Source organism: Ambystoma mexicanum, chromosome 8 (genome assembly GCF_040938575.1).
Source record: "Ambystoma mexicanum isolate Mex_15411 chromosome 8, UKY_AmexF1_1, whole genome shotgun sequence".
In the NCBI taxonomy this organism is placed as follows: domain Eukaryota; kingdom Metazoa; phylum Chordata; class Amphibia; order Caudata; family Ambystomatidae; genus Ambystoma; species Ambystoma mexicanum.
Genome location: NC_090929.1, coordinates 1,196,660,350 through 1,196,685,987, shown reverse-complemented (window position 1 = coordinate 1,196,685,987; position 25,638 = coordinate 1,196,660,350). Strand labels below are relative to the sequence as shown.

The 25,638-nt window shown below is 45.7% G+C and overlaps 1 protein-coding gene across 5 annotated transcripts in view; it reads right to left on the bottom strand.

Moving 5' to 3' along the window:
• Positions 1-25,638, bottom strand: part of SGMS1 (sphingomyelin synthase 1) — a 1,534,398-nt gene that overhangs the window by 300,686 nt on the left and 1,208,074 nt on the right. For 2 of the 5 annotated variants that reach the window (XM_069611296.1, XM_069611299.1), the window contains one exon: positions 6,365-6,444. The exons of the other annotated variants lie outside the window; for them this stretch is intronic. The gene's annotated coding sequence lies outside the window, so the exon portion shown is untranslated. The remainder of the gene's footprint in view (positions 1-6,364; positions 6,445-25,638) is intronic. 5 annotated transcript variants of the gene reach the window in all.

The window sequence follows — 25,638 nt, the reverse complement described above, 5'->3', positions numbered from 1 at the left end:
TTCCTGGTGCACTGTTTGACCTTGTTGCTGGGACAGTAGGTTGTACCAGGCTGGGAGTTTGATGGGCTCGCACAGCGCCATCCTGCGTAGGTGTGGAAACCATGGTTGTCTCGCCCACATGGGAGCAACTAGGATGAGCGTCATCGATTCCTTGTTCATCTTGTACACCACCTTCCTGATGAGAGGAGTTGGTGGAAAAGCGTACGCAAACATCCCTGACCAGTTCATCCACAGGGCGTTCCCTTGGGAGTGTGGCTGGGGGAACCTGGATGCAAATCCTGGGCATTGTTTGTTTTCGCTTGTGGCGAATAGGTCTATAGTGGGGAACCCCCACTGAGAGAAGAGATCTTCTACGATCTCTCTGTGAAGGACCCATTCGTGTTCTTCTGGGAGGGAGTCTCTGCTTAGGGCATCCGCTAGGGAATTGAGCTCCCCTGGAACATGTTGTGCTGATAGGAAGATGTTCCGTCTGAGTGCCCATATCCAGATTTTCTGGGCAAGCTTGGACAGATTTGGCGAACGAGTCCCTCCTTGTTTGTTCAGATAGAACATGGCTGTCGTGCTGTCCGTCCGGATCTGCACCGACAAGTTTAGTAGATGGGGCTCGAACGCCAGAAGCGCTCGGAATATTGCCAGAAGCTCTAGCAGGTTGATGTGGTTCTTGGCTACTGAGTGAGACCAGAGACCCTGAGCTGTGTGGTGGAGATGGTGAGCTCCCCACCCAGTCAGGCAAGCATCTGTAGTTACCACTGCTTGTACTTCGGGATCGTAAAAGGGTTTTCCCCTTGCGAGATTCTCTTTTGTCCACCAGTGTAAGCTTTGTACGAGTGTTGGCGAAACGACCACTAGATCGTCCCACTGACCACTTGCCTGAGACCACTGTTTCGCCAACCATTCCTGCATGGGACGCATGCGCAGACGCGCGTGGGGGACCAGGTAAATGCATGACGCCATCATGCCCAGTAACCGCATTGCTTTGCGTACCGTTATTTGTTGACCTGACTGATAATGTGGAATTTGCAGTAGTATATTCCGAATTCTTTCTTCCGAGGGGAAGGTCAACCCTTTCTGAGTATCTAGGATTGCTCCTAGGAACTGTTTTGAGGTGCTTGGCACCAGACTTGACTTCTTCTCGCTGATAGAGAAGCCTAATTCGTGGAGGAGGTCGATAGTCCTCTGAATGTTTGACCTGCAAATTCTTGGGGTTTCCCCCGTTATGAGCCAGTCGTCCAGATAAGGGTACACTGGGATTGCCTCCCTGCGTAGGTGTGCAGCTGCCACCGCCAGTACCTTGGTGAATACCCTTGGTGCTGAAGCTATCCCGAAGGGCAGTACCTTGAATTGGTAGTGGCGACTGTCCACTTTGAAGCGCAAGTATTTTTTGTGCGCTGGGAGCATGGAAATATGAAAATAAGCATCTTTCATATCCAAGGTTGCCATGTAGTCCCCCTTTTTTAGGAGGGGGATTACCTCTTGTAGCGTGGTCATACGGAATTTTTGGGGCTTGACATACTTGTTGGCAGGCCGTAGGTCCAATACTGGGCGCATTGTCAAATCTTTCTTTGGCACAAGGAAGTTAGTTGAATAGATACCCTTGTTTACCTGGTGTCCTGGGACGAGTTCTATCGCGTCCTTTTCTAGCAGAATGGCGATCTCCTCGAGAAGGATCTTCTGATGTTCTAAGGAGTGTATTCTTTGTCGTGGAGGGTGGTTCCGGGGACGCTGCAGTAATTCTATACAATATCCTGTGGACACTGTTGACAGCACCCATCTGTCTGAGGTGATCCCTTCCCAAGCCTGGGTGAAGTTGGAAATGCGTCCCCCTACTGGGGTTGCGTGAGAAGGGACCCTGAACTGAGCGTCACTGCTTTGGCGGAGGCGTGCCACCTCCCTTGTTGGGGCTGCCTCTGCCTCTTCCACGACCTCTCTTGTTACCCTTGCTGTAACTTTGGGTAGACTGCTGGTTGTTGTTCCATTGTGTACCCTGTCCTTGGGCATAGTTGCCTCTTTGTGAATTTTGGCCGCGTGGGCGACGAAAATTACTGTTCCCCCTCTGGTTTGGGGGTTTGTTGGTAAGCTGGCCAAGGGATTTGAGAGTCTCGTACTCGTCCTTGGCATTCTTAAGTGCGTCTTCGACCGCTTTCCCAAACAATAGATCGGGTTCCACCGGCTTGTCTATTAATGAAGCCTGGGTTTCTGTTTTGAACCCCGACTGCCGTAACCACGCATGTCTCTTGATAACAGTACCTTCTGCTATCAATCTTCCTGCGTTGTCTGCAGCGTCGAAAGTTGCTTTTAAGATGCAACCAGACACGGCTCTCCCTTCTGCCGAGATCCGAGCCAACTGGCCCTTTAACGGTTCAGGAGCAGAGGCTATGAGCGCCGCGACCTCTTACCATTGATGGCAGTTGTAACTTGCCAACAGGGTGGTGGAGTTTGCAATCCTTGCTTGGTAGGCGGACGTTGAGGCTACCTTCCTGCCAAACCCGTACAGTCTTTTGCTCTCCTTGTCGGGAGGAGCTTCTGACGACGATAAGGGTGTCCCAGCCCTCTTCCGAGTGTTGGTAACCACTAGGGAGTCTGGTTTAAGATGACCTCTTATATAAAGAGGGTCAGACTGGGCTGCCCGAAAAAGTTTTTCGACTCTGGGGTTGACGGCTCTGGTGAGGTTAGGATTCACCAGGGATGGATCTATTCTACGTTGGATGGATTTAAGGATAGGGATGGTCTGAGCGACCGGCCTCCTCTCTCCCACCAACTCCTCTGCGAAGTCCCTTTCCTCCTGTACACCGTGGGTGTCGATGTGAAAATGTTCTGCTGCGCGAGCAAGAACTTCATTAAGGAGGGGTTGGTTATCAACTGGCGAGTCGGTAACTGGGGCTTCGCTCTCTACCGGGGAATCTACTCTGTAAATTTCCTGCTCATCTTCTACCTCCTCCAGGTCCTCATCCTCCGCATAGTATTCAGACCCGGTTCGTTCCTCCATAATTGTAAACTCCTGGTCCCCTTCAGGGAAAGGTTTTCCTTGGTATCTGGGGTGTGGAGTAGAGTATGGAGTAGAGTAAGGCTGCACCTCGAAGGGGTCAGGTCTTTCGACCCGGGCCTTTTTACTTAGGGGGATAGGATCAGAGGAGCCTGAGGGTGTGGCCCCTTGAGGGTCATACGAAAGGAAATGTTCTGGGTTTTTGTCATAAAAATCAGCTAAGGAAGACATCCTTGACATGACCCTGTCTATGTCCTCACTGGACCATTCTTTGGAACAGGGTATGACTTTAGTAGGCAACTTAGAGGACTTATCAAGGGTACCCTTGCTTGATGTTGATGTCCCAGTAGATTTATGTTTATCTGTCTGCTTGGGGTGGAAGGATGGTCTTACAGGAGTGGAAGGCTGAGCTTTCCGCTGTTTCCCTCCCTCCCCGTGCGTGGAAAAATGTTTTCCCTGCCCCTTGGAGGCCCCAGAGACTTTCGACGCCTGGCGCCGAGGGTCGGGAGAGGTATCTTGCTTCGAGCGTGGGGCCTCGCTGGTGTTAACTGCGCTCTCGGTCTCTTGGAGCGCGGCCTGGGGGTGGAAGTCGTCTTCGTCTTCCGACGATCGAACTTCCGTTAATCTAGGGAGTGAGGCACTCTTGGCAAGAGTGGATGATTGCCTTGCGTCATGAGGCGATCTCGATCGAGAGCGCCCAGAGGACACCGAGTCGGACCGTTCTATCCGTGCCTCTTTCCGAGAAGTCGACGTCGTCGAGGTTCGGTTGGACTTAGTGTGTTTAGTGTGTGTAGGGTGTGTAGCGCTTGCGTCGCCGGGGGTCTTCCCCATAGCCGCCCTGCCGGACAACCTTCCGAGGTCGGGGACCTGCGCTCGGCAGTCTTTCGACGCCGTAATGCCCTCGCCGTCCGAAAGTACGGCGTCGCTGCCATCGCTGAAGGCGCCCTCCGCTGCCATGGCTGCCTGCCTGGCGTGGTGGGCCCAACGCTTTGTCGAACGGTCCTTAAGTGTTTTAGGTTTAAACCTACTACACGCTCTGCAGTTCGCTTCGGGGTGGTCCCTCGGCAAGCAGAGATTGCACGTGGCGTGCCTGTCGACCCAAGGGTATTTGCGGTTGCACTTGGGGCAGAATTGGAAAGGGGTACCCTCCATACGCACCTTGAGGCAGCGGGCTGGTAAGTGTAGGAAATATATAAGGTGTACCTATATACCAAGAGTGAAGAGTATGTACCACCCCCCACTCTCCCTACTTGCAGGGCCGAGGCCAGCGGCCTACTAGGCCCGGGCCGAGGCCAGCGGCCTTCCGAGGCCCAGATCCGTCGTGCAGCAGCCGACGGTCGATGTCTTCTCCAGCCGTCGTCGAGTGTCGATGGTCGACGTTTGGGGTGGGGAAGGATGTCAATAAATAATATTAATTGCAATAATTAGCAAAAGTATGGCTAAGGCCAGGGGACTCCGCAAGATGCTTCCGACCAGTATGGCGGAAAAAAACAATCTGAGGATCCCAGACGCGTGAGGGATCTTGGGTACAGTGGACGTCACACTAGGGATAGTATTACTGGCACGCCTGTGTCGACGCCCATTTTCGAGTTTCGAAAAACAAACTAATACTCCGCAGCTTCCACTAGATGTCGGCCTATGCACAGCATGTGATCTAACCAGATTCCACAAGCCTCAGAAATATATATATATATATCAAGAAAGTTATGGTGGGTTTAAAAAGGTTTGGGAAAAAAAAGTAGGAAAACATATTTGACCCGAGTCCCTCACCCCTCACTAATCAGCGCCCCTAGTAGCCATCACTGGAAGTTCACCTGCAGTTCTGAGCCACAAAAGCGGTGTTTAAAAGATCACTGCCCTCTTAGACAAAGACAATTTCCTGGAGAAAAGGTTTGCATTTGGGCTAATTTGCATACCACAATGCCTTGCTGTTGCGGCTCAGGACTGGAGGTGAACCTCCAGCGATGGCCACTAGGTGCGCTGTGGAGTGTGTAACTCGGCTCAAATTGATTTTCCTACTTTTTCTATAGACTATACTTCTACAGAGCCAGATTGTCCTCTTTTTTCGGGGGCTGTGTGGAGGAGGACGGAATATATGTGATCTATAAAAGGTTCCACAAAACAGCAACCCACCTTCATACGCACAAGGTGTGAGAGAGCCGTCTTATTTTATTTAGACAGAGGTAGACTTCTATATAAAATAATACATATTTGAATCATTATATAGACAATACATTGATGATTTCAACATACAAAAAACACATAAAATGCATGTTCTAACATTCACAAATACTCTTAATCACTAGAGCAGCAACACAAAATATCTGAATTGGGTCTTTTATGTCTCTCCTGTTTTCCTTATTAGATTATTGGTGAAAAACGTGTATATAACATGCTGAAGATATGCATTGGGAAAATAGACAAATGACAAATGTAAATATATTTTATAGGGCTTTCCCAGGGGTTACCTGTGTGTTTTTTGGTCCTGAGGAAGGCGGTATCATCCAGGCTTCTTCTGCCAAAAAGTATTCAACCTTGAGAGAGAACTTATCAAGTATTCTTATTAGGGTTGTAGGTCTCATTCATAACTTGGGACTAACTTAGACCTCTGAGTCCATACATTTGTCTGGTGGATATGACTTATTGTTGAAGTTTACATTACAAACGAACGAGGATTAGCTAGATAGAGAGGCATTTGTAGTTCTAATGTGAGCTTGATATATTTCAAATTGTTACTCCTTATGCTGATCCTTTTAGTTTGAACTTGTTGGATGTAAATGTATTATTGATTGAGGAAATTTTTCTGATGCAACAATTGTACGTTTTCTGTCTGAGTTATTATTAAATACCTTTGATAAAGAAAAAGGAAACAAGGAAAAAGGTGTGGTCTAGACAATATATTTCTAGGAAATTGGATCCTATTATGGATATGATGATTAGATTAAAAACGTAGAATACTATACTGCCACAAAAAGAAAATAGATTTAATTTTTGAGATAAAGCAATTGCTGGTTGGGACAACCTTGTGTATGTAATTGTTGAATTGGGTCTTATCACAGTAATGAGTGAGATTAGTAAGGGAGCGAGGGATATGGTTACAACAAATTGTGAACCCTCTTCATTTACCGCCTTATGATTCGTCGACACTTAGTTGTGTTTCTGGGTCCCAAAGCACAATGACATGCACTTGAATCAATCTCATTTACATGATCTAATGGGCCCGTCTTCAGGACACTATTTAATGGCACAACCGGGTCAAAGAGGACGTATTGTGTGAAAACGTTCAGATAACACAAATCTAAAAACCAAACGTATTGGTGGTTTTAAAACAACTGGTACCATTATGTCTCCATCTTTAGCGTGGTGGATTTGATCACTGACCTTTAATTTCTTTACAGGCGTGAGGGGTCATATCTTTATGCGATAGTAAGAATCCATCGTTGGGTGGCACTTCATACACACTATAAAGAAAGCAGTGCAAGTTTAGTGTTTCCTATTTAGATGTGATCTTTTTATAAACAAAATGTATTAAACATTCGCTAGTCAGATTGCAATTTTTTAATTTCTTACACCCCAGTATGGATTGATCACTGGGATTCTAGACTTTCAGGTTGACCACTTATTATTTCTTGTCATTCATCGTTTTAGTGTCAAGCCAAACTAGGCATTTTGTCTGTAGCGCAATCACAAGACTGAATTAATTTCTTAGTGCACTGTACAAGCGCCTAAGATGAGTGTCCATTCATGTTCGAGCAGGACTTCTTGGTATAATTCTCCCATGTAGACAGCGCCCAGATAAAGCAAATCGTATTATACTGGCTTTTGGTACTTCCATCACAACAGAAGTGTCCGAAGAATATCACGAAGGCAAACGTTTATTGAGAGTTTAAATATCGCTTATCTTGATGGATTAGGATTATGTCCCCCCGTCCTACATGCTGTTTAATGCCGCACAGGGTCAATGCCCGGAAGGTGTTACACCGCGCTGCAGGGATTGCATACATGTTCGCTGTTGCCTGGAAAACCAAGGCAGCGTATAACAAAAAAATAATAGAAACAGAACCCCATTCAATTACGTTTGTCAGATGTAAACAAACCACTAGGGTTCGTAGACATGGCACTTACTTTAATTCCCAGTTCCCACTTCCTTAGGGTGCAAAGGTTCACCTTCAGTTCATACGAAAAAACAGAATGTGCCGCTGCTACTTGCGTGTTTTATATTGAACAGGCAGTGCTGCAACGTGCATTGCGTGTAGCCCTGGGTGTCATTCAGGGTGCCATGTTGGATATGACAAAAAAAAATCTGCCTGCGACTAACTAAAAGCTGATGAATGTATCTTTTCATTATTAGAACGCCACTAAGCAGAGTTAGATGTTTTTGCAATTAATTCCAATTTTTCTCATTACCTCGTAATATTACATAATATATCCGAGAGAAGAGAATTGTACAAACAATTCAATCATATAGAGTAGCAACCATTATTCGACCAGAGCATGTTACTCAATGGAGAACCATTTGATTAATTTACCGCTAGCCCAGTATATTGAGCTGTACATTAGGCAATGTCCAAAGTGTCCATTTTTATGACACTTGCTGTCGTAGCATCCTATTTACGCAAAACAATTTTTTCTTTTCTTTCAAACGTGCCGTATTTTGGTTCTGATATGCTATTGTTGGGGAAAAGATAAGTCATTTATGAGTGAACAGATTCCATTCAATTGCAATATTGAATCCCGCCTTGACAAGAGTACAAGTCAAATATCCATCTTTGTTACAATTTCCAGAATCCAGCTCTCCGTCTCCTCCTCGGGGATGTGCTGGAACAGTTTAGATAATAAACCAGTAGATGTCTTCCTGGTTGTGTTTAGCTCGTGTGAAGTGAGCCACGAGTGGCTTGTCTGTGATTGCGTTTTTCACGCAAGAGCGATGTTCACAGATTCTTTGTTTGACCAGTCTTTTCGTTTTGCCAAAATACAGAAGTCCACATGGACTTTTTATCCCGTACATTGCCCATGATGTATTGCAATTAGTGAATATCTTCAATTGCCATTTACTTTTCTATATATCCATCCACTCTAATGGGACACAAATTATTACAAATATCTGAACTTTTTGTTTCATCTAACGAAGACCTATTGCTGCTGTTTTCTTGCCTTCTCAAAATGTACTAAAGCAGAAGAAATAGCCACAGAATTATTGCATTTGTATTTGTTTTATGTGTATAGCGCAACCGGGCCCGTGGGCATCAGGGCGCATCATGAATTACATAAATTGCATTAGTTACATAGATTACAACATAAATGAACATTTCTTCGTGGAATAGAAGTTAAAAAATATAAACTGTAGTTTACACAGTTATTCAGTTACAAAGTTTACAGAAGTAGCATACAAGTAGTATTGATGTATAACATACAGAAAAGCAATTATGCGTGAGCAGCGCTAGGTCCTGCTCATAGAGCCATTTCTTGACCTTGTGCTTAAAGGAATGGAAGGAAGGCTCGATTCTCAGTGTAGTAGGGAGGGAATTCCATAACTTGGCTGCCAAGACTGGGAAGCTGGCCCCCCCTGCTTTTTGCAGCTTAAATCTGGGTATGCGAAAGGAGTGGACTTGGGTAGATCTCAAAGGTTGTGTAGATGTATGAACCAAGAAGCGGTTGGATAAGTATTCAGGGGCGCAGTTCGCTTGGCATTTATGAGTCAGAGCGAGTGTTTTCAAAGCTATTCTTTGGTCAACAGGGAGCCAGCGGAGGTTAGGTCTAGTGTCAGATATGTGTAATTTCCTGGGAATGTTTAGGGCAGCCCTAATGGCGTTGTTTTGAGTTACCTGCAGTTTAATGGTGTTCTTACGGCTAGTACCAAGATAAAGAGCATTGCAATAGTCTATTTTAGACATTATGAGGGTTCTGGCAATGGTGATACAATGAGTGGCAGTGAGAAAAGGTCTACTTGCTGTTATAGGTTTGCACGTATAAGCTGTAGCTGAAGCCACGGCGTTAGTTTGTCTGTTAAGAGATAAGGTGGAATCAAGATAGATACCAAGAGTTTTAGTATCATTGGACACCTTGATAGTGTTCCCATTGATGCTGAATGCCTTAAAGGCTGGGTCTAATTTGTTCAGTCTGACGCGTGAGCCTAGGACGAGTAGCTCAGTTCTTTATCGTTCAAACAAAGCCCACGATGAGCCATCCAGGCCTGTATGATCGTGTAGACCTTGTTGAGAGCGTTTGAGTCAAATACGTCGTCACCGGTGATAGGGATGAGTAGCTGGGTATCATCCACATAATTCGTGTAGGTGACACCCAGATAGTCAAGGATATCAAAGAGTGGCTTAGTAAATACGTTGCAACAGGTGGGGGAGACGCAAGACCCTTGCAGGACCCCACACAGTACTGGTAATGGTTCTGCCGAAGCAGTGGGTGAAAAATACCTCATGGTTCCGTTTACCAAGAAGGATTTAATCCAGGTGGCTTAATTTGAGAAATGGGCAGCAGTTTTGAGGTGATGGCAAAGGATTTGATGGTCCACCAAATCAAAAGCTGACGATAGTTCGAGCAACAGTAGAAGGGCCAGTTTGACCTTATCTTTTAAGTCCTAGATTTGTGTTTTTAAGTCGATAAGGGCAGTTTCTGTTCCGTGTCTGGGTCGGAAGCCTGACTGGCAGAACCTAAGAGATTGTTAGATTCTATGTAGGCCTGTATTTGCAGATATGCTGCACGGTCCACAATTTTCAATAAGAAGGGTACAGCAGTGATGGGTCAGTTGTTGGCAGGGTTGGTAGGGTCGAGGGTAGTTTTTTTTGATGAGGGATTACCCAAGCGTCCTTAAGGTTGTCCGGGACCAATCTTGATTTGAAGGAAGCATTAATAAATGAGAGAATGAAGGGAGCTAGTTCGCGGGCGGCTTCTTTAATGACCGGTCCCAGATACGCATCACCTTGGCAGTTGGAGGGTTTAATCTTTCTGATTATATTTTCCACTTCCCAGGTGGATAATGGGGAGAAATGTAATGGTTTGACGTATGTGCATGAGCGGGGAGATAGTTGGTGAAGGGATTGGAAGTGTAGTCAGTTGGTAGGCTACATTTTATGGTGTTAATTTTAGGTTGCAGGGTAGAGGATTTCTCAAGAAGCGCTTTTTGAATGTTGAAACACCATGTGATGCAATTGTCCATCAGGCCTATCGGAGATTCAAGTTCTTTAAGGATCTTGACGAGCTCTTTAGTGTTGGATTCAGCCTGAGAGATGTGCTTATTGTATGTGTCTTTTTTTGCTAAGAATATGGCATCTTTATATGCAGTGGATGTCGTAGTTCAGGTGTTTTTGTTAGTTTCTGAAGGGTGGTCTTTCCAGTGTGCCTCTGCGTTTCTCTTGGCTTTACGTAAATCTCTTAGTTGAGGGGTAAACCAGGAATTAAGGCGAGCGTGAGGTTTAGATTTCCTCAGTCTGAGAGGGGCTATAGAGTTTAATGCCTTCAGTATGGTTTGATTATAAATGTCTACAAAGACTGTGGGGTCAGAGTAGGTCGTGGAGGCGGCGTTGAGAAGGGGAAGGATTATGGGGGTAGTTTATCCTTAGAGATGTCCTCCTTATTCCTAGTTTGGATAGAGGGTGCAGGATTTGATTTGGGGCTCTGAGAGTTAGATTAAATAGTGAAAGTTATCCTGCGATGATCCGACCAAGTACAAGGTGTAACAGATCCAAGATTGATGGAGCAGTTCAGATCGATGAGCCAATCCAAGGTTCTTCCTTTGCTATGAGTGGGTTCATGGATATGCTGGGTGAATCCTGACTACTAGTGATTGGGCTAAATCTAGCGCCATCAGGTCATTAGGATCTTGACAGCCTAGATTATATCACCAAGTAGAATGATTTGGGAGTTAGGCTTGTTGTTGGCTGTGAGGAGGGATGATGTAAGAGTGCCAATAGGACACGGTGCCCTGTAGATAAGGTGCACTGTGCCCGTTTGATTAGGTGATAATTGCAGTTTAACTGTTAGTAGCTCAGCAGAGTTGATTTGCATGTTATGGATTGGTCTAAGTTCAAGAGATCTTTTGAAGATAAAGGTTACGCCTCCGGCTTTAGATTGGGGGGGGGGGGTTTGTGTCACATCTAATGATGGCGTAATTCTCAGGTACAGCTAAGGATAAGGCAGGGCCCGATGCTGCATGTAGCCACGTTTCTGTAATGGCTAGGAAGTCCAAGGTTTCAGTTTCAATAAAGTCAGCAATGTCTAGTGAGTGAGCTGGGATCGATCTAGCATTAATAAGGGCACCTTTGATCAAGGTGACTTTTGCCTGCTGCGAGGTGTTATGGGTCAATAGTTTTTTTATGAGACATACCGGGAGTAAGTGCACTTGAATAGAGGCATGGTTTAAGAGGGGGCGGCGATGGGATGTGCGATGATTTAAGGGTGAGTCTAGAGCCTAATCTTCGGTTCCTATAGTTAATGGAGCAAGGATGGTTTGGATTTGGTTTGGTTGTGAAGTGTTTGATCCATAAGGCTGCGTTATTAAAGTATTGGTTAGTTCCGGACATATTTATTACAAGTTCCATAATGGGAGAGTGTATTACAAATGAGGATGGAAGCGATGGGGGACAGGACCCATTAGATTTGGTGCCTAGTATACAGCGTGAGTATAATGGTAAGGAACAGTAGTAGAGGTGGGCAATAGGTTTGAAATGTGCAGTGCGTTATGTGCTGTTGAGTAGATAGATATCTGGTTTAGTCAAGTAAGATGCTAGGACTAGTTAGATTAGGTACTAGTCAGTAATGGGTGACAACATTAAGTCCTGAAATAGTGTAGTGTTGCCTAATAGTTGATTACAGAGGCTAGTCCTATAATACAGCCGTAAGGTCTAGAACAGTGGCAGGGAACATAATACAAGTACTAAATCAGCAGTAGTATATAATACAGGCCTGTCGGTACCGTCAGATACACACGATAAATCAACAGTAGGGCAGCCACAGGGCGCATTTTAGCAGTAGACAAGGCTAACAGCAGGGTCCATCGGCAAGAGGCATGATACATGTACTAAATCAGCAGTGAAAAGGCGGTCTGGCCTGATGGTATGGACAGTTACACACAATAAGTCAGCTGTAGGATGGCAACAAGGGAACATTTTAACTGTAGGTCTGTCAGGATAATTGGTAAAATATCAATCTAGCAGTAAGCAGTAAGACATTGGTATAGAGCCATTTGGGTCCTTGGGATGGCTTGGGAACACGTTGCTCAGTGTTGGCAAGGAACGACTTGCTACAGCTCACGCTCAACGCTAAAAAACTTTTGTATTGCTGAGACTTGCTCCCTTACATGACTGACTCTTCATGTTACCCATCTCCCCTCCAATACGATCTGCCCTAAAGAAGGCTGTGTCATCAAGCTACATGACAGCCAAAACTTAAGTTGGCATTATGAATATGATCAGATTCACAATAATATGCAAATGATTAAATGTGGTAAATTAATGCAACACTGAGTACATTGAGTTACTCGGGTCCCAGGTTGGACTGGTGTAGTCTGGACATATCCCCTTGACTGCGGTTTAGTCACAACCCAAAGCATCTTTTGGCGCTTCAAAGTTGTCAGTATTGGAGATGTATATATTTATGCAGATATGTGGGGGGTAGGTGATGTGTGTAATGTTATTGCTTTCATTCATTATTTTTATGTTTTCAATTTCATACAAGGTTTATTTTTTTGTAAAGTATATTTATGAGATTCTCTACATATTGCTCACAATCTTAACGGTCACAGCTATCACATAAAAAAATTGTTTAAAACAATCTTGCGCCTTTGGAAACAAAAGTGATTAGAGGTCTACTTTAAAAATAAAAAAAAATAAAAAATTATATAGCCCGGTGGTCTTTAAATTTAAGTCATGCCTCTTTATAGCATGGTGACTGCTAAGGGAACTCATACAGCCACAGCAATAAGACATCGCACCAGTGTCGGCCCTGTGAGCAGGGCCAGCTTTTACAAGATTGATGTATATTGGGGCATAGGCGGACTGTCTCTCCCCCCCACCCCCCTGTCCATTTCCTGTGGTCAAGGTACTCTGGGTGTGATGTCATAAGGCAAAGGGTACTCATAACAACAACCTGGATTGGACCCTTATAGCAAGCCTGCTAAGGACCAACCCACTGTGCAATTTGCCTTTAAAGGACAGGCGCAGCCCCTCATTCCTTAATTAATCTTTGTACCATGAAGATAAGTCATCTGCCATAGCGATTAATACAGAAGGCAGAGAGATGTCTGCTAACTATTAGGGAGAACCGTGGGTGACCTGCTGTGCACCAAGGACCTCTCTGCTGATGTGGCACTCTAACAAGGATCTAGCACTGGACTCTCCAGGTTTCAGCCAACTACCTGGAATGGAAGCCTAAAACGGAGGGATTCACGCTTACAGATTGCCATCCAGAGAGTACGTAAATGCCCTAGCTTTTTTGATTTCATGAAATAATAAAATGATTCAGGAAATTTTGTTTCTGGAACTATAGTCTGCTGATCAAACTCCCTTTCATAAAGCATCAGAACAAAAGCATAGTGCATATATGTGCCTTTGCTGAGCCACTGTTCTGACAACTGAAGCACCTGCTCAGGGCAACTTCTGAACCCGAGATGCAAAAGGTAAGTATTGCCTTATCCACCGAATAAGAAATACATGGTTATTGCATAGTGACTGCTAAGAGAACATAAATATTAAAGCCAGACCAATCAGTGCCGAAAGCCCACATCAGATATGTGAGGGAGGGCAATGTGTATTCATGGCAATACGGTGGTTTGTACTGCTGCCAACGAGACATAGGCCAGGATGCTTTCTTCCAGGGGGAGGAAGGGGTGAGGGTAACTGCTCCCCATAGACATAGGCTCTCTCACAAAGGGATCTCCTAGGAACTCTGATTCCAAGGGGCACTCACATAAAGGCCAGCCTTACACCAGGGTGCTGCACACCAAAGGACCTTTGATGTTGCAGATATAGGGAGGGGTGGAGTTAGGGTAGACATAATGAAGTGGACTTGAGAAAGGGTTCCACCATCTTGCTTTTCTGTGGGGTTCCCTTTACTTCCGGTCCCCTCCATTTCCACTGGGAGAAGGCACTCTGGGTATGCTGCAAGAAGGCATGGGCCACTTGTTGGCCTTTTAAATTTAAGGAAGGAGTGTCCCACTCTTCTTGATTCATACTTCCACCATCAAGAGACGGATGATGGACTTTTGTGCCTCTGTTCGAAGTACAGTCCATTTCAAAGCCATCTGCCATAGAGGTAAAAAAGAAGGCATCCAAGGCAGAGGAGACCTCTGTCCCTAACCATACCCAGGGAACTGTGGGAGGAACTGCTATTGGACCAAGGCCAGCTTTGCTGCCTGCACTGGTACCAGGGCACGGTTCATTGAACGTGAATGATCTCCTGTAGGTGCCAGCCAAAGGACTTAACTTTTGGGCTGCTTGGAGGCCCATTTCGGGGTCACCAGGGACAAAGGTAGGGAATAGCTTTGGGCCACGATTCCTGCATTGGACAACTTGTGAGTTACACCAACCCAGATATCACCTGACTGTCCCAAGCTTCTTCATGCCAAGTGCAATTGTTGATTGGACTGCACTGCGTGTTGGATCTAGTCAACCAACTCACAAACCCAACACCAAATAATTGCCTCAAGAGGCCGGCCTCAATGCTGTAGCTCCCAAAGATATTAAGGTACTGTTAAGAACCCCGTTCCCCTGGTCCACTGGGACCATAGCAACTTTTAAGCCTCCACCCTCCCCCAGCCCCCTGCACGAATCTGTCTTTTCTTTGAAACATATATCCTTTGAAAAGTGACATTTCTGCATTTGCTTGCCTGATACCCCTTCCTCAAGAATACAGAGCAGTATTCTATAAAAGTCCTGAATTGTCAATTAACTCCACTGGGGTGAGGTTTTGTTAGTGGTGTGCATTTCCTAATTAAACACATTATTCATATAACCTTCATTGGACATTCTTTTATTTTGGAGTCTTTCTGCTATTGCTGCTTGAGTTGCTACAGTCGTCACTTCACACCCCTCCTGAAGGTATATCCTGCTGTCGAGCCAACTTACCAAAAAACGACATGGAGTTATGCCCGTTGGGCTGTGTCCATTTTACCCAATGACTGGGATCACTGCTGATTTGGTAGTAGTGTGGTGCGAGATAGGGGTTTTAGCCACTACTCATCCTTGTACTCCTGCAGAAAAGTAATTATTTGATCACATTCACATTGTCTCTGGAAACTCTGGATTGGGCCTCTGCAGCAACCCAGAAGACAAGGAAGAGCTCTGGGCCGATTCCTACATCAAACTTCTTGTGAACTACACTGACTCAGTGATTGCCCGTCTGTCCTAAGCTTCTTCATTCCATGTGCTACTGCTGCTTGTGAAACGCACCATGTTTTAAACCCAGTTCCCAAACGACAAATCAATGCCTCAAAAAAAGAAAAGAAAAATGTAATTTTCTTTTAAATCGCCTTTACACCTGGATTAAGGCTCTTCGGACAAAAGACAAGAACATAAGGTACTATGAAGAGGCCCCGTCCCTCTGGTCCATGTTTTGTAACCATACCGACTTTTAAGCCCTCCTTCTCTACCTTGTTTTTAAAAACATCCTTTGAACAGGCTCCCTGTGCCAAACTTGTGCCTAAACACCTCTGTTCATCTACCCAGAGTGCCCCCTCACCAAAGTTAGCATTCTCTATGCTTTCTTTTACAAAACGTTTTCCTAGTATGTTCTGTTTAGTTAGCATATTTTTTAATTAAAGGTTTCGATTTTATGACATTCGTTTATTTTAGATTATTGTACTCGAGTTGTTTGGGTTACTACTGCTTAACCTCACACCACTCCTAAACCCTCAGCCTGGGCTACCACAAAAGTCATAGGAGATCTACGTGTAGGGCCTGGTCTGTTTCACCTTTATGTTTGGGATCACTTCTGGTTTGATGGCTGTGTAGGGCATAGTAGGCGGTTAAGCCTTTTTTCAGTCAGAGAGGATTTCAAGAGCAAGGTCTTTCAGATGGTGCAAGGACTTCATTCCCAAAGAAGATTACCATCAGTGGGGCACAGGACCCTTTGCACACACATTCTTACTGTTTTAACAAGGATTATTAGTCCACGTGATGAGTGCCTTGTCTGCAGAACAGGAAGTGGGAGTCTGCCAAATCCAAGACATTGTGCAAGCACTCTCCCAGATACAATACCCTTCCTCCATCCCTACTCAGATCTATAGGACCCTGGTAATTATCTCCATGGCTTAACCTCCCCATTGTGTTGCAAGGGAAATTGAAACACCCAGCTCCTATCCGGTATGCCCTGCTCTCTTGGGAAAGTGACAACGCTTCTCAGCAAAGAACAAAGTATCCTGGATAAATCCACTATTTTTTGTGGGTGAAACTTCCAGGCCAGATGCAATACTTAAATGGCTCTAGAGCTACAGGTCACAGAGGAAACCAGGTGGATCAATAAAAAGACGACAGATTCGGTTTTTTGCAATTCTAACTGTATTTCCTCATATACTACTGTCTCTAAGCAGACAGAGCTCTACATTTAACTAAAGTACCGGCACCAGATAAATTAGGATATGCAGTTAAAGTTATTTAAAACATATGCGCCAAGACTTGTATAGGCAGCCCATGGCTGTTGGACTTTATTTTTTAAAACAGCTTTGTTTTTGTTTTATCAAACTACCAATAATCAAACCAAAAAGATGCCTACCTCAACCCACCCCCCACCTATGACCTTCCCTTCACCCCCACCATATTATGTGAGCTGAGCGGGGTAGAAAATGTGCGTCTGTATTGTTCAGTGAATTCTCAAGATGCGAAGCTTCTGCGGACAGTAGGATTCTCTCTAGACATTGTGTAGAAAAGTCAATACCGATTCCCATTCCATCGTTATTTTGATCTCCTTGTATTCGATACATGGCCCACTCCAAAGAGACAACATTCCATACCTTCCAATTCTGTGCGATTACTAACAGCGCTGCCAAACGGAGGATCACATGCGCTTTACTCTTGGGTTTTGACCATGGGACAGCTGTACATTCCCTGGGAGAAGAGTCTTCTGCTAGTAATTAATATAGGGTGGAGATGAGGTTTGTCCCCGGATCCAAAACCAACAATTTTTTTAATGCGACAAAGGGGTGCGTGGCTGTCTGCCTACTGGGGGTTTGGGGGAGGGGGAGTGAGGGGGCATCAGCCTGTGCTGTACCTGAAAATACTGCTACCCATGTCCCTCCTTTAGAGGGAATTCCAGTTTGCATTGCTCAATGTCCCTCAATTTTTCACACTCGCCTACTTCCAACTGGGGGAATTGCGAAATATCGGGTACATGGGGAGGGGGAGGAGGTAATTAGGCGACATCGGACCGCCTTATCCCATGAGTTCGACTAAATTTGTGATTGTGCTTTTGTGTATATTTAAGGGTCTATCAGCTTTGGGCAGCCAGAGGGATTCAGGTATAGAGGGCCCAACGACGGCTTGCACCATTTGGACCCATCTTTTATCTGACGTTTGGGAGAACCAGTCCTTAATGACCCAGAGTTGGGTTGTGTGGTCAATATCTTTGAAAATTCGGAAAACATACTCCGCCCCTAACATTGGAGGCCATCAGAGTCTTTAGGTCTATACTTGGGGGGTTTATAGTTCCAGATGAAGGATGTGATCATCTTGTTCAGTGTCCTAAAAAAGGACTGCAGGACCGTGATTGGGAGTGCCTGAAAGTAGTACAGGATTTTTGTTAAGTAGTGTAAACCATCTTCATAGTATTGATCTGGCTCAGCCAAGAGACCAAGAGCGGACCCCACGTACGGAGTTGCTGTTTAATTGTCCCTAGCAGTGATGTACAGTTAGCGCTATAGAGATCTGCCAAATTTCATGTTTCCCCATTAGTTTGATGCCACCTTGGACCCATCTAAAGCTTGTGGCTGCTTTAGCTCGCTTCAGTCCTTCCCTCTCTAGTGACAAGTTTAGGATTTCGGATTTATTGATATTAATTTTTAGCACTGCTACTGCCCCGAACGCGTCCAAATTCCCGGATTAAGGTTGGGAGCGACTCCTTTGGGTCTGCCATGGATAGGAGCATGTCAACAGCATATGCCATAATTTTATGGTCTGCGTCCCCAAAGGACATGTCTCGAATGAATTTTGGCGATCTCATTTTAGCAAGAAAGGGTTCCAAGTGAAGGGAGTATAGCAGTGGAGAGAGAGGACATCCCTGCTTGGTACCTCTGCTCAGCAGCACCAATTATGACATGCGATTATTAATGGACGATCTTGCCCACAGGGTTCTGCAAATTCTCCTGGACTTGGTCCCAACCTCATCTTACCCATAGATTCGAATAAAAAGGACCACTCAACCCTGTCGAATGCTTTTTCTGCATCTAAAGAGAAGAGAACCGCTGGGACCTTTTTCAGGGCTGCTTTTTTTATGAGGTGACATGCCCTCCTTACGTTATCGTTTGTCTGCCATAGCGGAATAAACCCTGCCTGATCTGGATATATCAGCTTTGGCACGATGGTCTCCAACCTAGTCGCTAACTTTTTTGTGAAGATTTTTGCGTCAATGTTTATAAGGGCAATCAGGCAGTAGGACCCACAGCACATTGGGTCCTTCCCCAGTTTAGGGAAGAGGACCAATTTTGCCTCTTCCATTGTCAGGGTGATATGTCCCATCTTGCCAAAGGAGTCGTATAGTTTGGTCAAATATGGGGCTAGTACTGACTGGAATGTCTCATAGAATACTGCTGGGAAGCCGTTGTGCCTGGGGATTTATTTTGGGGGAGATCGATTGTGTGTCGCACTTGCTCGACTATTATGTCAGTCTCCGGGGCTTCCCGCTCTTCTGAGGTGATCTGGGGAGCGACACTGATTGCAAATATGTCTGTTGTAGGGGCTGGGCCAGATTGTCAGACCGATAGAGCAAGGAGTAAAAGGTGGTGAACTGCACAGTTAAGTCAGGTGTGGTGGTTACCCTAGCACCATTGGGGTCTACGATCGCTTGGATCATTTGCGATGCTGCCTTTTATTTAAGTTGCCTTGCTAGGAGGTGGTCTGCTTTATTAGCTTTTATAATACCATTGCCGTGTCCATAGTAGGCTTTTCTCTACACATCTCGTGTGAAGAAGCTCCAGTTTACCTTTAATACTCCTATATTGTTTACAGAGCCTTAACCCGGAGTTGGTTTCCATTTTGTTAATACCGTCTGCAACTCTTGTTCCAATTCTGACTATTGGGCCCTCCTCTGCTTTCATTGATGGGCTTCCAGTGTAATTTGGTGTAATTTGGTCCCCCCTGCATGTTGCTTTAAAGGCATCCCATACCATGGTCTCCCCCACCCCTGGACAGATGTTCAGAGTAAAGGATTCTCTCATTTTAAGTTCTAGCTCTTCCCGCATCACCTGGTCAGAGAGTACCCCATTTGCAAAGCTCCATCTCCAGAGCCCCGTTGTTTTTTGTTATAAGGTCTGGCTGGTGGCTTGAAAGGAGCTGCTCCTGTTTTTTCCTCTTTACCGCGGTGTTCAGTCCCCGAAGTCCCCTTGAATTACAGCTGTGTTCTGAGTTGAAATGGTAATCGCCCACTATTCTGCACGCGCTTCTGTGCATCATTCCCCGTCGATCAAGGCATTCAGTATCCCCTTTCCCTTCAAACTTTTCTGCCCCAAACCCCCCCCTTCCCGATTCCCTCCTCCCCCCACCACCGCCACCCGATACCTCCAACTCTCCCCCCTCCCTCTGGAGCAGGCCGAAGTACCGAATATGTCCTCAGGCGATACACCCTTGGCTTGCCACACATTCCAGGGTCCTTCGTTGGGTATCCTAAACCCCAAGTCACGACTCCAATGACAGGCCGGTCGGCCGGAGTCTGTTCCAGTCATGCTGCTTCATACTTATTGCTGTTCTTGGAAGGTACTGTGTAGTTCACGGGGCACGCATTATAACTTTGGTGAGGATTCCATCGGGCCAGCGGGAAGCCTCTCGCTGTTGGCAGAGCCTCAGTGTCTGTGACCACTCCCATGCCCTCGGCTCCCGGGACTGGCTCGAACCTGCCATTCCTGTTGGGTGTAGGTCCTCCTCGCTGATCTGGAGCAGATGAACTCCTTCGTCAAGCGTCGTGATTATATGCTGTTGGCCCTCCCAGGGAAAGAGAAGGCGCAATGGGAAGGACCATCTGTATTTAAATGTGCTTTTGCTGTAGGTCTTGCGTTACTGGGCGCAGTTCTCTGCCTTTATGCAACATAGAGCGGGCCAGAAATAGTTGACTAGGTGGTCAGTTATAGATCTCGACCGTTGTGCTGCTTGCAAAATTAGACCTTTTTGTGGGAACCTAGTCAGCGCCACCAGCGTGTCCATCTGCCGTACCCCTGGTTCCTGTATTCTGGGTCCCGTTCTATGGGCCTTATCTAAGTCTGTTTGCTCGTCCGCCCCAAAAAGGTCTACGAAGAAGTGTAACACTGCTTCTTTTAGTTCCGAGTCTCCCACTGTTTCTGGAGGTTCCCGATTCGGATGTTTGATCTGTGGGACCCGTTTTCCAGGTCGTCACACTGTAACTCTACATTACGCGAAATCCTCGCCAGTCCTTCCAAGGCCTCATCTATTCTCCTATTGTCTTCCACCACCTCCTGAAGCACCCTTTCCGTCGTGCCTGTGCCCTCTCCCAAAGAGAGGTCTTAATTCACCTCGTTGAGGGCCTGCTTCACCTCAGTGGTGAAGGTCATGAAATGAGGAGGACGTGAGTCTATCCTGGAAGTGCTTGAAGCATGCTTCTATGTCTGCTTTGGATGCTGCCATGTTCAGGTCTGTCCCTGCTTCGGTGCCCTCTTGCGGTTCCTGTTCTGCGGACTGCTGCAAGCTTAGGCGTCCCGTTCTTTGGGCCAGCAGCATGGTATTGTGTAGCGTTGTAGTCAATAGTCGCTTACTGGGGGTGCCCTTCCACTTGCCCCCAGCATTGGGCTCTGTGTTCGCGCTTTATACACGTCTTTGGGCATGGTGCTTGTTCCGGATGACCCAAGGGCTTTAGCGAAGGGGCGGCCGCCACCTTGTGCTCGACATTCAGAGGACCCCGGTTGGCCAGGCTAATGTCCTGTTGCTTTCCATCCTCTGGGACACAAATAACCCGTCCATGGCCTCTGCATCTGGCTGGGGTTATTTGTTGTAGTTGAGGGTGGTTCTGGCTCTATACGTTCAAGGGCTCCTTCCCCCTCTCCTAGAGTGATGGTATGTGGTTGTCAGTTCCTCCGGGTCCTGGTACACCAAGTGTCCGTAGTGTTTCCCCAAGTGCTATGAGAGAGGGGCGGGGAAAGGCAGTGTGCCTAAAGCTGAGAGCTGGTTGGTGAAGTGCTGGTCCCCAATAGCAGTGTTGGGGCTGGGGCCAAGCTGATGGGTGATCCTCCTGCTGGCCTCCGATAGCTCCCAGTGGGTATTTTCCTCTGGATCGGCACTGCTGGCACCCTTGGATACTTCCACCCTATATCTGTCGGGGACGGGAGCCCCATAGCCTCAGTTTCACCAGCCCAGGTATGGCCAACGCCCTCTTGTATGGGGTTTCCTGCACTTACTGTGTAGCTGCTTCACCGCTCCCCGCCTCCGAGTTCCAGAGTGCATCCCGACTGCCATGCAGCCTGCCGGTCACTTGCTGCAGTCTGGTGCAGGTATTGCCTGCACGCACCATCCTGTGCTGCTCTCGCTGCCGGGAGCCCCGACCGTCTTTTTCACTGCAGGTTGTGGCGCAGCTGCCCTTCTGGCTCACCAGGGCGTGCAGCTGCAAAGGGACCCTCTGCGTGATGTGTCAGCCAGGCTCGCCCAATCACAGTTTTGCCAGCCGCTTCCCAGTGGGTCTCATTTATGTATCCTTCAGGAGGCTGCGCCGGCATCAAACTCCTTTCCACATCCTTTATTTCGGAATCGCCAGCATTTAAAGGCCTCGTCAGGGACGGAACTCAGCCTGCTCACGTCTTCACATCTCGGCCGCCATCTTGGAGTCTTGGAATTACTTTTTAATCCAGCAGTCTGTTTTGGGAAGGCATGTGTTACTTTTTAGCTGCCATGGTGCCAAATCACATTGCAGCTTCTAGCTTTTCGGTAGCTATAGATAAGGAAAATGCACATGTACACGATACTTTTTAGCATGTACCATTAGCGAGTGGGATCTGTATAGTAGAGTGCACTTTCTGGGAGAGAAAAACATCCTAATCTCGCAAAGAAAAAATGAAAACCGCTCCGTGCGGTATCACCCCATTACTGCGCAGCAGAAAATACAGAGGACGAAAATGGCGATTTTTTTTTTTTATTTCAAAGCAATATACTGGGGGGTTAGGGTAATAAATAGAATTGCGTTTTAATGTGGGAAAAAAAAATGTTCGTCTTTAGTATTTTCTATTCGCAGTAAACTCATAGATCTGCTCAGGATTGCACACCCATGCAGATTGCTTTCCGTCAGTCATCAGTGCCTAAATAACTTTGCAGATGATGCCAGCCAGACATTGCCGAAACATGTCTGGGGTCGTCTGAGGTCCCATGCAGAAGAAAAAAAAAATGACGTCCTTTTTTGGATAGGGAGAGTCACCAATTGCATATTCTTTCCCTCCTGTAATAGATGGCCCAAAAAGAGAATCGAAAGCTGCCCTGAGGAATTACTAGTGGTTATGATTGATCCAAAGCATTTCAGCCATCAATTTCAACAGGCCAATATAGATACAATCACTTGACAATACCTCACCTCTGCACACCAAAACTAATTTTAAGAGTGAATTAAGTTGATCTCCTTTGTAGCAGATCCACAAGACAAAAACAGCAATTAAAACGTTAACTATGACACACGAAAATGTGTATCTTTTCAACTGATAACGACATAATCTTCCAACGAAACATAGACATAGTTAGATTATCCTATGATGGGTTAACACATGCAATGAGATAGCAACTGGACTACTCAATACATTCACCTGCCAGAAAGGTTTTATCCCAAAAATGTGAAAGTGTACAGTATACCACCAGAAAGGACATCTAAACTGTTTTAATGGATGCTGTATTTTAGGACCCTTATGCAAATAACCATGCATTCTTATAATTAACCTTTTTTCTAGTGTACCCAGGCCCTTCACATGCGAACACTTTCGGAAAGTTAGTACACAATCCATACTTTGAACACTATGCAGCAGTAGCCAAGATTTGCATTGATGAAAGGTGGTCATTTCAGAGGGGACTGGTCCATAGCTATCCAACTCATTAGATAGTATGTGAAGAACGACTTATTCCAGCCTACAAGAAGATCTTTACCTTGCCGATTGCTGTATCATTACTGAACTTGCTGAGACCTATGAATCAACCCTAAGCAAGGAGCTCATTCGTGGGGCATACAAGACAACTGTCCTCAGAAGAACGCCACCGTATCCTGGCCCATTTCTTTTTTATTATATGGGTGTGCTGAGGTTGGAGTAGGGTTGAATCAAACAATCCAACATGCCAAGTCCACACAGTATACTACAAATATAATTAAATGCATTCATGATATGAAGTCTAGTTATCTGGAATCCAATAACTAGAGAAAGTCTAGTGCCTCTGTCCCAATTTAAGCAGCCATTTCTGCTCGCTCAATGTGCTGGGGTAAATGTGTTTTGTCCTTTATGCCATCTCAGAGCAATCATTCAATTATATATTGCATATATTTGTTTTTCACAGGTTTCATTTGGGTGAAACTCCAGTAGTTATCACTCGGATGTGGAAAAGACATCGGGGACGGGGTAATGAGTATTTTGCAAGCAATGCACATTATTTTCAATCTTTTCCTCGGGTGCAAAGTGCTCAAATTGCAAAATTAACTCACATTATACCATCATTTTTAGTGGGGCTTCATGGGAAATCGGAGAGCTGGGCAATAGAAATTCAAGCGGTTTAAAATGGACAAAATACAAAGGAAACCGTGAAACTATGAATTAAGGAGAACATGTGAATAAAACGAATGCATCATAAACAAACAAAAAAAAGAAAAGAAAACACACCTAGGAGAGGACGTCTTCAAGGGGATGGTGGACAATTGGGGTGCTGATTAATAATGTAATCTGCTTAGCATGCAATAATAAAAAAGCTAGTACATTCTCTCCCAGTGCAGCAGCAAACATTCCCAATACTACAAAGAACAAGGACTGTTCTGTATGGCATACTACAGATAAACTGCTCTGTGGGATACATACGTTCCGTACATGTTTAATCCCAGATCTCTCACAGATCTCTCACAGCAAAGACAGAGGTACATCTACACAGAAAATAAGCCTACCCACACTACCTAGGTGAGCAGGAGGAATTGATGGAGACATGGAAAATAGTTGAAGACTAAGTGAGAGATGTTATCACAACTGCGGTCGACGATGTGTACAAGAGCACACATGCAGACTATGTTACCAAATTACCCAAGGTTGGTAAATACAATTTAATTTGATAAGGAGTTCTACATATAATTGCAATTCTTATATATTATGAATATCTGAAGTTAGCACCAATGCAAGCACAGAGGTCGAGAGAACTAAAGAATATGATGCTCTCCTACTTTTCCGGGAAATCCATCATCGACCCTTTACATTCCGGCTACCAGAGTACCATCCCTGGACGGAGGGAAGGGTACCCATTATTCTCCCCTACTGTGCATTAGAATTTGGGCCCTGCTGTTAACACTGGTGGGGTCGAGTCACAACTTACTGAGCCAGCTTGCATGCTGGACTTCGTTTCTTCATGGGACATAGTGCCTGATCGGCCTTTGCCAATGAAGCATGAATTCCTGCAGGCGCAGCTGTCTGCACAGGTAATGGGAGGGGTGCGTGTGGATAGCCTTTGCATGGCCCTTAAGTTTTACGAATAGTAGATTGGAAAGAGGAAGTTGCATAATGCTGTGACGGACAATGGCAAACTAATGATGGTCATCTAAATGTACTGTCTTTCACTTTATTTTCGTACGTCTTGATCGTACTGCTGTAAAACGCATCTTGGTGGATTTGAGAAAAAAGGCAGAACCCAGGTATGGGGTTTGACTTTGTGGTGTGGCAAGGGGAAGTATTCGGGTCAGTGGGGAGCGGGGTGGAATGGGGCTGGATGAGGAACAGTTTATTTGTTTTTAAAGTTCGACCCCTGTCAAAGCTTGTTTTAGGTTTTAGGGAGACAGTTGTACCACGTCTGGTTTGAATAGTCGATGGGTGAAGTGCGTGCGAGGAAGTGAGAAATGTGTTCATGCTCGAATGAAGGGTAAGCTGCCAAGGTTGATGAACTTCGGTTACCTTGGCTACATGCAGGTTCGTTTTGTTGTTTCCTTTACTGTTTGAGCATGGTGACAAGAGGAGTGGTTACTGAAAGGGCGGAGTTAGTAAGGGGGCGGGGAAATAAGAGTGGAGTCTTCCAAGCATAGAATCTACTGCACTAAAAAGGCCACTGGCCTAAGAACCTTACACATCTTCAGACGATATAAACAGCGCTTTCCAAAAAGTAAACTGGCCAGTTGGCCAACAGTAGAACATGCTCAGTATCATCATGAACAAAGTCTTGTAACAGGCAGGGTACAAAAAAAACCGAATGTGGTAATGACAAGCGGGTCATCGTGATTCCGGATGGCAGCGTCATGTCTCAAACGACAAAACCACAGCCGAGTCGTGCGTGAAACCATGGTAA